Source organism: Eupeodes corollae, chromosome 1 (genome assembly GCF_945859685.1).
Source record: "Eupeodes corollae chromosome 1, idEupCoro1.1, whole genome shotgun sequence".
NCBI classification, from domain to species: Eukaryota; Metazoa; Arthropoda; class Insecta; order Diptera; family Syrphidae; genus Eupeodes; species Eupeodes corollae.
Genome location: NC_079147.1, coordinates 39122231 through 39135423, shown reverse-complemented (window position 1 = coordinate 39135423; position 13193 = coordinate 39122231). Strand labels below are relative to the sequence as shown.

General features: G+C 30.7%; 1 protein-coding gene across 2 annotated transcripts in view; it reads right to left on the bottom strand.

Annotated features, from left to right (window-relative positions):
* LOC129942587 (uncharacterized) overlaps window positions 1–13193 on the bottom strand; it is a 300399-nt gene that overhangs the window by 170160 nt on the left and 117046 nt on the right. The gene's annotated exons all lie outside the window — the stretch shown is intronic.

Below are 13193 nucleotides of genomic sequence, written 5' to 3'. Positions count from 1 at the left end.
ACACGAAAAAGACTTTTAAGCATGTTGGTTTATAAGTGATGGTTTGGAAATGCCTTACTTTATCTAGGGTTGGTACTATTATACAGATAAATGGCAAGCTGGCTGAAGAAATATATGAGGACATCCTGGACTGTAATTTAAAAACTGACTGATTATACTGACAACAGGATAACTACCCGATCCATTGCTCTCGAGCCTATAAATATGTTTGAATTGAATTTAATTACAGTTCTGGAGTGACCTGCTCAAAGACCAGATATAAACCCAAAACATAATGTATGGGGTATTATAAAAAAGGGCTGTTGTGGACCAAAATAACCCAACGTGAGTGGATTGAATTTACTCCTTTTCAATGTGCAGCGCTCGTTGGTACAATTTCCCAAAGATGTGCAAAAGTTATACCACAAAAGGGATTTCCAACTAAATATACTAAAAAAAGAGGCTGGGATGCGACCCACACTGATAACTTTCCATCCCATTTGTCGATTTGTCTTGCTTAAAAGATTGTCTATATGTAGGTACTTGTATCAATATTTACCAAATTTGCGTACTATTTTTTGTAGATTTTATTTTTTATGAAAAAAACGGACTGTTGGATTTTTATATAAAAATTACTGAATATCGAAAACAATATTTTCTGTGAAATAAAATAAGTTTGAAGCCAATATTTTTAATTTTTAAAAAGCTATTTGAGTCGAATTTTTACCAACTTTTGTTATATTTTTTTAGGTTTTTAATTTTTTGTACAAAAACAGTCAATTCGATTTTTTTCAAAATTTTACTGAATGTTAACAACAATATTTTGTGAAAGATAAAAGTAAATTAAATCCAATATCTACAATTTTTGAAAAGATATTTGAGTCGAAAATCATTTTTTACCAACGTATGTTAATTTTTTTCGGTTTTTATTTTTGGAAGAAAACTATCAATTCGATTTTTTTCAAAACTTTACTGAATTTTGACAACAATATTTTTTGAAAGATAAAAATAAATTAAAGCCAATATCTTAATGTTTTGAAAAGATATTTGAGTCGAAAATCAATTTTTACAAACATTTTTAATAATTTTTTTGTTTAGGTTTTTATTTTTTGTAAAAAAACTGTCGATTCGATTTTTCTCAAAATTGTATCAGATGTCAAAAATAATATTCTTCATTGCACAAAATTGTTTTGGAGATGAAATCATTTTTTAGTTGTTAAATTTTGGAGGTGACACATTGTTTTTCCACTTTTTTTGGTTTATAAAAAAACCGTTAAATAGATTTTTTTCAAAAAGTATACTTGGTATCACGATACAAAATATTATATAAAATTTAATTTAAGTCTCTAGCGTTTTTATTTTAAGATATTTAGGGTTAACCAAAATTTTTCAAATTTTTTTCAAATTGCTATGGTAAAAAACCACCCACGCAATTTTCTTGAAAGCCCTTTCTGCATCTTTCTGCCTTATTGTATGTATAACAAAATTTATTTGAAATCGATATCTCTTCTGGTTCTTGAGCTAGACATCTTTCTATAAATCTTTTATTTTAACTCAAGGGACCTTGAAACGTCGAGAAATGTCAAAATTTTCAATTTGACAAATCGGACCCATTACAATAACTTCGTATGGGAAGTTAATAAATAAGGGAAGTTTTTAAAAAAAATTTGAGAAAAAGGGCCAAATGACTTACAATTCTCAACCATTGCTGTGTGTGAGTACTGTTGTCAGGTATGGAGGCCTTTCCTTTAATTAATATTTAAAACTTTGATCAGTTTGAAAATATTTATAAATATTCATCAATCAAAAATGATTTGTTTAAGTATGAAGATTATATAAAGTTGATTGTGAAGTTTTCGAGAATGTGCAAAAACATTTTCCAAGAAATCTAAGTTGTCGATGTAAAAAGAATTCACATCCAAATTCGCAAATACCAAATGGGAAATCCGCTCCCCGGCTCACATTTAAATAATGGCAGAACTGCAAGGACAGCCGATGACGCAGAGCAAGAATGGACGAGAACGGTCAGTTGAAACCCTTTGGTACGAATTCTCTATTATCGCCGCGCCGGCCTCCACCATGTTTATTTTGATTACAACTTTGATTTTTTTCACACGAAGTCCATTTCTTTCATGCAGAACATGTTAAAGCCTCTTCCTCTTGAAGCAAATATTTGCTTGGCACATATAGAGACCGAATATCTCCCAGTTACATTGACTCCGAAACACAATAGGTGGATGAGTCAGCAGAACCTGTTTCCTATGTCGAACTTTGCTTTAACTAAAGGATAAAACATTCAAACTAGTTCTCGAACACTCAACACTTTGTTTCAACAATGAACTTAAAAGGTTCAATTTAATAGTAGTTAATAGCATTTGATTAAGCTGATGTTAAAGAAATGACCACTTCTTCCCAGCGACATCGATTCCAGGATTTTTAGATGCTTTATCATCAGGTAAGAAAATTAATTTGAAACTGATATATTTTTAACAACAGTCTTATCAAGTCAAGACAAATATGTCCAAAACATGCAGAAACGCTGGAGGGTATCAAAAGTCTTGATGTTTTGACAACCTTTTCTTCCACAACTGCCACCACCAATGCCGCTGGCCGCCAGCCAGTGCTTTTTTATGTATTTGACCTATAAGACATACATTTGTAAACCAGGCAAACCGAAACAAAAGTCCAGCCTAGTCGAACTTTGTATATTTCCAATATAAAATATAAATGAAAAGTTCCTTGGAGCGTAAATTTAACAAAAATAAAAATGTGAAACGAAAAACCTATCGCCCTTAAGCGATCTCTGGAAGGTTTCTTAGGTTCGTTTTTTTCCGCAATTTTGTTGTTTATTTTTTCAATGTTTCCCTTTCAATAAAAAGCACCCAGCTGTAATACTTCAGCCAGCCTGACAAATTTGTAACAAGACCAGAAGTTGAAAAAAGCAGGCAACGTTTCTTTCTTTTATATTTTATTTTTATTTCCATTTAATTCGGCATTTCGTTAAAATCAAATTTGCAAAAGATAAATTACCAAAAAATTTACAAACGTAAAAAAAAGAAAGACTTATGTCTACATACAGGTATAGAAGCTTCTATCTAAAGGTATATAAAGGTACCTGAGAAAAATGAGGGAATATTTTAAAATAAAAATGTATACCAAACCCGAAATTGAATTAAATGATACAATTACAGATGGTCGTATGGGAAACGGGTAAGAATGTGAATTTAAAATGATGAGACGGCTGCGCGGGGAGATTTCAACAAGCGGTCTATAAAGGTAAGTTTATTATAAAGTAGGTTCTGTCTTTTTGAATATTTTATATACGATGCATATCCCTATTTATACAGCGCTAGAGGCTATACTATATATTCGGCGAAAATGGGTTCAATTTTTGATGTTGTTGCAAAGCACTTTTATCGTGCAACATGCAAACATTGCCAATTGCCCCAAAACATAACAAAAGTGGTTATTTTATGTTGCTGCTCTAAAAAGGGGTGAATAATCAAGTAGGTTATGTATAGGCTGCCATTTTTTTTAATGAGACTTTTACGAAGATAAGTTATCTACAATAAGTCAACAGATACCTTTAATTTTGAAGGTACGTACCCCTGTACCTTAAGGTTGTATACCTAACTATAATAGAAGCATACAATTTTAAGATATAACAGGTATAGAGGGAAACTAATTTAAAAACATTACGTCCTTATTACATACGTTACAAATTATTGTTGGGGTATTCTTTGTATTGTACTTAAATAATAATTACATCAATTATAATTGTTTTAGAAAACTTAATCTTTGGTACCTTTTAATGGGTAATTAATTATCTACATGGTTTGAGATTTTTCAGAAATATACAAATTACAAGTAGGAAAAAAGGAATATTATTTGTTTGAACTTACTCAAATTTTAAGAACATCTTACCTGAAAATAAAGAATACAAAATATTAATATTATGTAAAAAAGATGATTTTATAGTAAAGGAAAAATAGAAAATAGTTAAAAAAGAGGCTGGGATGCGACCCACATCTGATAACTTTCCTTCCCGTTTGTCGATTTGTCTTGCTTAAAAGTTTGTCTATATGTACTCGAATCAATTTTTACCGAATTTGCGTACTATTTTTTGTAGATTTTTTTTTTATGAAAAAACGAACTGTTGGACTTTTATATAAAAATTACTGAATATCGAAAACAATATTATCTGTGAAATAAGGTAAGTTTGAAGTCAATATTTTTATTTTTTGAAAAGCTATTTGAGTCGAAAGTAAATTTTTACCAAGTTTTAGTATTGTTGTTTTTTTAGAGTTTTATTTTTTTGTAAAAAAAACTGTCAATTCGATTTTTTCAAAATTTTACTGAATGTTGAAAACAATATTTCTTATAAGATAAAAGTAGTTTAAAGACAATATCTACAATTTTTAAAAAGATATTTGAATCGATATTCAATTTTTAGCAACTTTGAGTATTTTTTTTTTTAGATTTTTATTTTCTTTATAAAAAAACTGTCAATTCGATTTTTCTCAAAACTTTATCAGTTGTCAAAAACATTATTCTTCGTTGCACAAAATTGTTTTGGAGATGAAATCATATTGTAGTCGTAAAATTTTGGAGGTAACAAATGTTTCAGTTTTATTGATTTACAAAAAAACCGTTAGATGGATTTTTTTTAAAAAGTATACTTCTTTGATATCACGTTACAATATACTATATAAAATTTAATTCAAGTCTCTAGAGTTTTTGGTTCGTAAGATTACGAACGTACAGACATCTTTCTACAAATCTTTTCTTTCGACTCTAGGGACCTTGAAACGCCGAGAAATTTAAAAATGTTCAATTTGACAAATTGGACCCATTACAGTAACTTCCTATGGGATGTAAGTACGAAGATTTACGATTTTTTTGTCGATTTTAAGGCCGCTTTCGACCTTGTGAACAGAAATTCACTTTTTTAAACTCTCTCAACTCGGAAACTCCTCAAAACATTTAAATGTATTAAGTTATATCTATTACTGGTACAGAAGCAGCGGTTTGGGATGAATCTACGTTCTCACAATGGTTTGATACTAATGCTGGTGCTAAACAAGGTTGCCCTCTGAGTGCTTTGCTGTTTGCGTTGTTCACTAACGATATTGGCAAATATCTTCCTGGTGGGATTTGGATAGGTGGCACTACAATCAATGTTCTACTGTATGCGGATGATCTGTGACCTTTTTAGATTCACCAGAAAATTTGCATAAATACTGCAACACATGGGGACTTGCAATAAATATTGAAAAATCCAAAATCATTTCATTCACAAGATCTTCTCAAAGTTTGGTTAGATAAGGTTGGTTCTTCAATGGCCACCGTTTTGAAATCACTAAAGATAACAATTATTTAGGCGTGAAGTTGAACAAAGCGATGAATTTCAAAAATCATTTAATTGAAAAGGCGAAGTCTTCACGAAGCTAGCTGAATATGACATGGAGGAATATTTTCTCTAACCAAAATATTCGAATGTGTTGTTAAAACATCGAATACGGCACAAGTTTGGGGAATGGATGAATTTGAAGCAGAAGAAAAGCTCCAAAGAAATTTCATAACAAAATTGTTTAATCTGCCAAATGGAACACCTAACTATGAAATTTATTTAGAAACGGGGGTTTCAAAACTGTTTACCAACACCCTTAAGATGCAGGCTGATTACATCTATAAAGTTGCTTCACATTCAGATGCTCGTTTGATAAAGAAAATGCTCTTTTATGAAATGCGGAATAAGGACTGGTGGGTTGCAAAATGGGAAAATATTGGCGATAGCTGTGGAGAAGTTAACTAATTTGATTTAAATAACTTGGGTCAACTAAAGGAGCAGCTTTACAAGATAATTCAAAAACAAGAAGACTTTGTTCAAGAAAAATTAGTAGCAGAGTAAACTAAATCATAACTTCATAACTTCATATTTTGAAAACACATTTAGTTATAAAGAAATATCGTTAATATTCAAATCCAGATGTGAGCTCCTAATATTAAATGGCAGTTCATACAAGGGAAATTTCCAGCAATTCTGTAGCCTATGCAACATGAAAGCAAAAGAAGACTGCTTCCATTTTATAAGCATTTGCCCAGTGTTAAGACACCAAAGACTAAGTTTTTTCCAGAAAAAAAAAACAGTTCTACAATGCAAGAAACAATAAAATTATTAAATGGTGTAAATTGGAAATTATTGTACTGTTTTTTAAATTAAATTTATTAGTATAGAAATCTTTTAATGACTGAATTTATTTAAATTCATTTAAATTTTACTATACAAACTAAAACGCTTTATATATTTTGCCAACTGAACTGAAATTTCTTACTTACTTATTTACTTAATTTGAATTTTTAATATTCATCTTAACAACTTAAAAATAAAAATTTTCATAAAAGTTGAGAAATGAAATCAAATCTAGTGATAGTTTATTTAAAGTAGTACATTTTACAATTCTACAAAATTAAAAAGAGGCTGGGGTGGGACCCACAGCCACACTGATAAATTCGAATCTATGCCCGTCTCTCGAATTGTTGTAAACAAAATATTTATAACATTATTTTGTGTGAGATTTTATTTTTTTTGTAAGTTTTCATGTTTTATAAAAAAAAATTGGAACTGAATTTTTAAAAAAATAAACTCAATGTTAGCAAAAATATTGTGCTTATTATAAAATGTTTGATTTCAATATCTGTTGTTCTTCATTCATATTTATTTATTTACATTCATTCATATTTATTTATTAATTCATAATTCACATTAAAATTACAACCTTATTATTTGTGAAGGCTTTATAAAACATGTTAGAGCATTCGAAAATTTTAAATTTAGTAGATACTAAAACTATTGTTTACAATATTTTTTTTGTTTGCTGTTGATTTAAAAAAAAATGTATTAATCATAACCCTAAGCATCATTGGTCAGATGCGTAAAAAGACGATATTTGAATGTGTTTGTGTTAATTATTCTTCTAATTGTAATGGGTAGTAAGTTCCATAATTGAATGGCATGGACAAAAAATGTACGTTCAGATTCCAGACAAGCAAATCTTGGCTAGATCAGTATAACAGTTTTTAGCGAATTTAAAAAAGTTAATCGGTTGTGCAAATAATCAGATTGACGAGACTATTATAATACTTTGCATAAGAGTTTTAAATTGTATTAGGTTATCAAAAGTCAGACCCGTTATTTGTTAACAAGAACATATTTCGTAATATCTTATATTGAAGATGCATCTGGCAAAGTTGTTGTATATAACATAAGGTTTTCGCCTTGTATTTGAGTTAACACACTTCACATCTATACAGCAGAATAGGAAATAGAAGAGATCTTAAAAGCAACATCTTACTGCTTACAGGAACAAGCCATTGGGATGTCCACAGTAGACGCAAGGTTCTACGAGTATATAACTTGCCAATTGTAGTAGCTGCATGGTGATTCCATTTTAAGGTCTCGTTTAAAATAATACCTTGATTCCTAGCAGACGTTACAAATTCAATAACTGAGCCACTCAGCAGAACTGGTGGAAAGCTTCACTTATCAAGGGCGCGTTTGTAAATACACAAATTTTAGATTTTCTTGGATTGAGGGTGAGGTTATGCTTGAGAACAGACTCTTGTATAACTACTGGATCCTTATTAACATAGTTAATAAAATTTCTTATTCTATCTACAGGAGTGTCCAAGTATAATTGGACGTCATCCTCATCAGCAAACATATGAACTTTACAAGATTTAACCAGTCGAGGAAGCTCATTAGCGTAAAGTGAAAATAATAGAGGTCCAACAATAGAACCCTGAGGGACCCTGTTGGGACTGTCAGAAATAAACATGTCTGATTTCCTGCTGCAACGCACTGTTGTCTATAAGATAAGTATGAGTGTAGAAGTTTACCGATGTTTTTAGTCAAAATCAATTTTTATTAATTTTAGCAGCATTTTTTGAAAGTTTTTATGGATTTGATTTTTAAAAGAACATTCTTCAAAATTAATAACAACTTTTTACATGAAATTAAACAGTTTTGGAGTCATGTATTCTCCAGTTATTCCAAGAGAAAAAGAATTTTTAACAAACGTTTTTCGATTTTTCTTAATATTCGAGGCAACCAATATTTTATTTTTAGTTTTTTAAGGCATAAAAGAAACCTTTTAATAAATTTGTTCCTTTTTTTCCAGTTCATAGTTTATCTCACCGAACAGTGGAACAAGTCTTTACATCTTTTGGGGGAAAGTGAGATTATTTTACTAAACTCTCTTATCGAAAATATGTGAATTTGGTATTGATGAATCTTTTCTTTGTTTGGTTAGAAATTACTTTCCGGACCGTTTAATCAAAGCAGTATTAGACGGGTTCAAATATCCAAAAAAGAGGCTTTGATGCGACCCGCACTGATAACTTCCCATCCCGTGTGTTTATGTTTTCGTGTTTTGTTTAAAATGTTATAAGTTAAAATATTCTACAAAAATTAAAAAATAACAAACAATATCTTGTATAAATTGAAATAGTTTGATTTTAAAATCTGTTTTTGTCACCGAGATTTTTAGTCGTTAACCAATTTTTACCAATTGTAGGAACTTTTTCGTACTATTTTTAGTAGATTTAAATTTTGTATGAAAAAAACTGACTGTTGGATTTTTATAAAAAAAAATTACGATATGTCGAAAGCAATATTTTCTGTGAAACAAAACCATGTTTGAAGCCAATATTTTTAATTTTTGGAGAAGATATATTTAAGTCGAAAATCAATTTTACCAACTTTTGTTAATTTCTTTTTAGGTTTTTACTTTTTTGTAAAAAATATGTCAATTTAATTTCTTTTAAAATATTGCTGAGCATTAAAAACAATATTTTTCAAAATATAAAATTAGTTAATATCTCAAAGTTTTGAAAAGTCAATTCGATTGTTTTTAAACTTTTTCCGAATGTTGAAAATGGATATTTTTTTTACGAACTTTTAGAAATGTTTTTTTAGGTTTTTATTTTTGATAAAAAAAAACTGTCAATTCGAGTTTTTTCAAAATTTTACAAGATGTTAAAAACGTTATTTTTCGTTGCACACATTTTTTTTGGAGATCAAATAATTTTTCATTCGTAAAATTTTCGAGGTGACAAAATTTTTTATTTAGTTTTATAGATTTATAAAAAAACGTTTATTGGATTTACTTTTCAAAAAATATTATAGTTTCGTATGACGTTACAATATATTATATACCATTTAATTCAAGTCTCTAGCGTCTTTGGTTGGTGAGATATTTAGTGTTGCTATGGTAACAAAAAACACCCACGCAAAGGTGTAGAATTAAATGCTTCAAGAGCTGACTACCGTCGTAAAAGCGTAACCCTTACCCCATGCATCTATTCACACATGGTACTTGCATCTAGGAAACTGAATAGCTCTCAAATCTAATTATGTGTATTACAAACAATCTCTTGTGGAGTGACATCACCAAAAATATGTTGTATTATTATAAGGGTATTCATACCCCTTGAGTGCGAGCATATTATTTGATTTTTTGATCTTGAGTTCAATTAAAATTTTCATTTTATTTTGAAAGTTTTTTCTGAATTTTTTGATCTTATCTTATAGTGACCTTGAAACGTCGAAAAATAACAAAATTTTAAATTGGACAAATCGGAAGGAAGTTTCATATTTAATAACCCTCTATTTAAGCAGCTTTTGCAAGAAAAATTTTACTGACAGTATTAAGAGGTGAACACAATTGGCCACCAAAATCATAATATTTTTTTTTATGAGGGCCTTGAAGATATCGCCTATGCCAAGGTTTTTTTACAGTCGATAAATTTGCAAATTGGTAGTGGAAAATATAATTAAAAAAACATGTCACTGAAACCGTAACCGTCTTCCCTATTTCCTCCTATTTCCCTCCTTACTACCAAATAAACATCGATTTATTTCTCCTTAAAAATATACATTTTTTTAAGTTTTGTGTAGCTCTGGTAGAGAGGGTAAAAATTATATCCGTCCACGACTCGGGTAAAATTCTAATATTTGATTTAAAATTCATAATTCTAGGAATGCAATGTACAAAATTAATCACAATTTTGATCGTAGTCTTAAGTACAGATATTCTTTAGCTGTACTACAAGAATGTGGAATACTTGGTAGAAGGAGTCTCAAGGAGTTTAGGAATTGGAAGTCAGAATAATAAATAATATAAATGTGAGAATTTGTGAAAAACACAAAAATAACCCAGGTAAAATTATTTTAGCTTTAATGTTATGTTCTCAAATTCTAGGAATTGTACAACAAATTCAGCACAAATCTCTTAATTATTCTTTTTCAAAGTCTTTCAAGCGAAAAATACTTTTATCATAGAGAACAAGTGTCATATATCTGGGGAAAAGCTCTAAAAACCATTTGAGTCTTTTGAAGAGAATTCAAAAGAAAGCTCCTAAAATAATAGGTGACCCCCTTCTAACTTCAATATTTGTATCTCTTTTTTAATGCCTATCATTTTCTTATTCTTATTTTCATAAACAGTGTTTTAGGGGAGAAGCCATTTGTTTATTTTCATTCAAACAATTATGCTTATCGTAGTACCCGTAGCATGATGGTTAGTGCGTTGGACTGTCATGCAAGAGGTCTTGGGTTCAATCCCTGCCTGTGCCACCTTAATTTAAAAAAAAAAAAAAAAAATTTCGCGGGTACTGCCTCTTGCGAGGAATTGACAAATCCTTCAAGAGTAATTCTTGTCATGAAAAAGTGCTTTCTCAAAAACTAGCCGTTCGGATTCGGCCTAAAATTGTAGGTCCCTTCCATTCCTGACAACAGTACTCGCACACAGGAATGGTTGAGAGTTGTTAGTCACTAGGCCCTAGTTCACAACGGACTGTTGCGCCACCCCATTTGATTTTTTTTTTTTTCGAATTATGCTTATCAGTGAGCACATTTTGAGTTTTGGATGTACTAATAGGGATTTACTCTCTGTAGCCGCACAACACGAATGTGGAATGCTTTGCCTATCGTTTTTCCACAAATTACAAAGTAAAGAAATTTAAAAGCAACTGCAACTGCGGATCATATTCGAACACAACTTTAAAATTTGTAAATTAGTATAAAATAAATCGATCTCCTTTTTAGCATTTTAAATTTTTGTATGTATAAACTCCTTGTTATTTCAATTACTTGATAAACTAAGATTAAAACATAAATTATGCGTTCAAGAGCTCTAAATTTTGTTTTTCAAAATTAATATCAATCTAGTACTCGTTTGGAGAAAGCCATAAACCTGATCATTTAGTCATTATGTATTTTATGTTTTTCGTCAACAAATTTAATTTTCATCTCTTCATGCATTTTGTGTACGTTTAAATATGATAATTTTGAGAAATCCACAATATAAAATTATATAGGTGGCTGTGATTGCTTTTTTATTGGTTTTTAAGAATCAAAATGTTAATTCTTCTACACGTGTTTTAGGTCTTTGACGCAAGTGTATTAAATGTTAGAAAGAAATATTAGATTATTTTAACATTAATCCCACAACAGATGGGTTCAAATTTTATATTTCATATTCCAAACTTCTCCAATAAAATACAACAATTTTAAATAAAGGGTTACCAATTGGTGCCAGGCGAAAACATTCAACAACATTTTTGGCGAAATTGTGTATGTCATCCTTAAACAAGAGCAAGGTTTTCAGTCTAAAAACAAATATGAAAAGCTATGGGTCTTATCGTGTCGGTCAAGCGGGTTAGTAGATTATACATTTTAGACAGGCAATCATTGATAGAAATGAGAAAGAGTGCGGGAGACAGAACAGAGCCCTGAGGCAGACCATCATTCATTTTGTGTTTCTCAGACTTGAATTCATTCAAGTTCGAAGAAATCATTAACTGAAAGGTAATTTCTAATACAACGAAGAAGGGATTCATCTTAACCGAAGCACGCATTTTTAATAAAAGGGCCAGATTTCGAACTTTCTCCAAAAGGATGTAATCATTTGTTCCACTGTTCGGTAAGATAAACCGTGAGATCACCAGAAGATCTATTGCTAAGAAAGCCGTTCTGTCGGTTATGAGAAGCCTTCGGTCTTCGCGATATTTTTGAGCTGACAGTTAACAGCGTTTCAATGACCGTAGAAAGAGGGGACGTAAGTGCGATCGTAAGATAATTCGAGGGGCCGGAGAAATGCCGTTTTATACCCACTCCGAACGAGATTAAGTTCACAGAACTTTAAGTACTCTAGTTACTGACAGGGTGCAAAAAAGATTGGTCCCATCAAATCATTAACGCTTTCGGATACAGGTGTATTCATAACTGCCTTTCAAAAGAATTAACCTTTTTTAGAGCTATCAAATAGAATGTCCTTTATAGTGGACGTAGGAACCGAGGAAGAGGAAGAATGCCTCATGTTTTTTACTTTTTTACGAAAGAATTAAAATTTTTTACGAAAGAATTAAAATTTGCACTTACTTGAAAACATTGCAGTATCTTTGCTCATTCATAAAAATGGTCAAGTATGGAAGCTGCAAGCCTTCTTGGCTGGCTTGAAGTTTTTTGGTTTTCCTCAATCAGGTTGGCTTCATTTCAACGGAAATTCACTTCTTTAACAACGATAACCCCCTTAACCGTACTTGGGGTAAAAGCTCTTATTTCCTCAAAAATAAAATTTTTGATCATACCTTCACTGAAGTCAACTTCATTATCGAGGAAGAATTGTGACCACTTAAAGTTCCTAAAATAATTGTTAAGGTTGAACCATCTGCCTTTAGTTCCCTATTTGGAGCTATTTCTTTAACTGAATTTTGACACGAGAAATTAGCAGATATAACAAAGGGGTCAGGAGTGCGTAGAGGAGATCAAACATTTTTGAAGAGTTAATATTTTTTATTATGTGCTTATTTTGATTTATAAAATTCTAAAAAAAATGGAAGTGGTACTTAGTAGTTCAAAATTGAAGCCTACCAAAGAAATGTAGTTCCCTAGAATTATGTTCACTTCGTCCTCTTCCTTGGTTCCTACGCTTGTTGTCAATGACACTCCTTTAGTTAGCTCTATTGATAAAGCCAACTTATTTGCAAGGCAGTTCGTCGAAAATTCCATCTTACCAGAAAGTGTCATGACTCCCCCAGTTCTTGAACGCGTAAATAATTCTATAAGACCAATCTTTTTTCGTACTCGAACTGTGCCGAGAGTTCTTAAAGATCTCAACATTCATAAATTCGCTGGCTCAAATGAAATATCC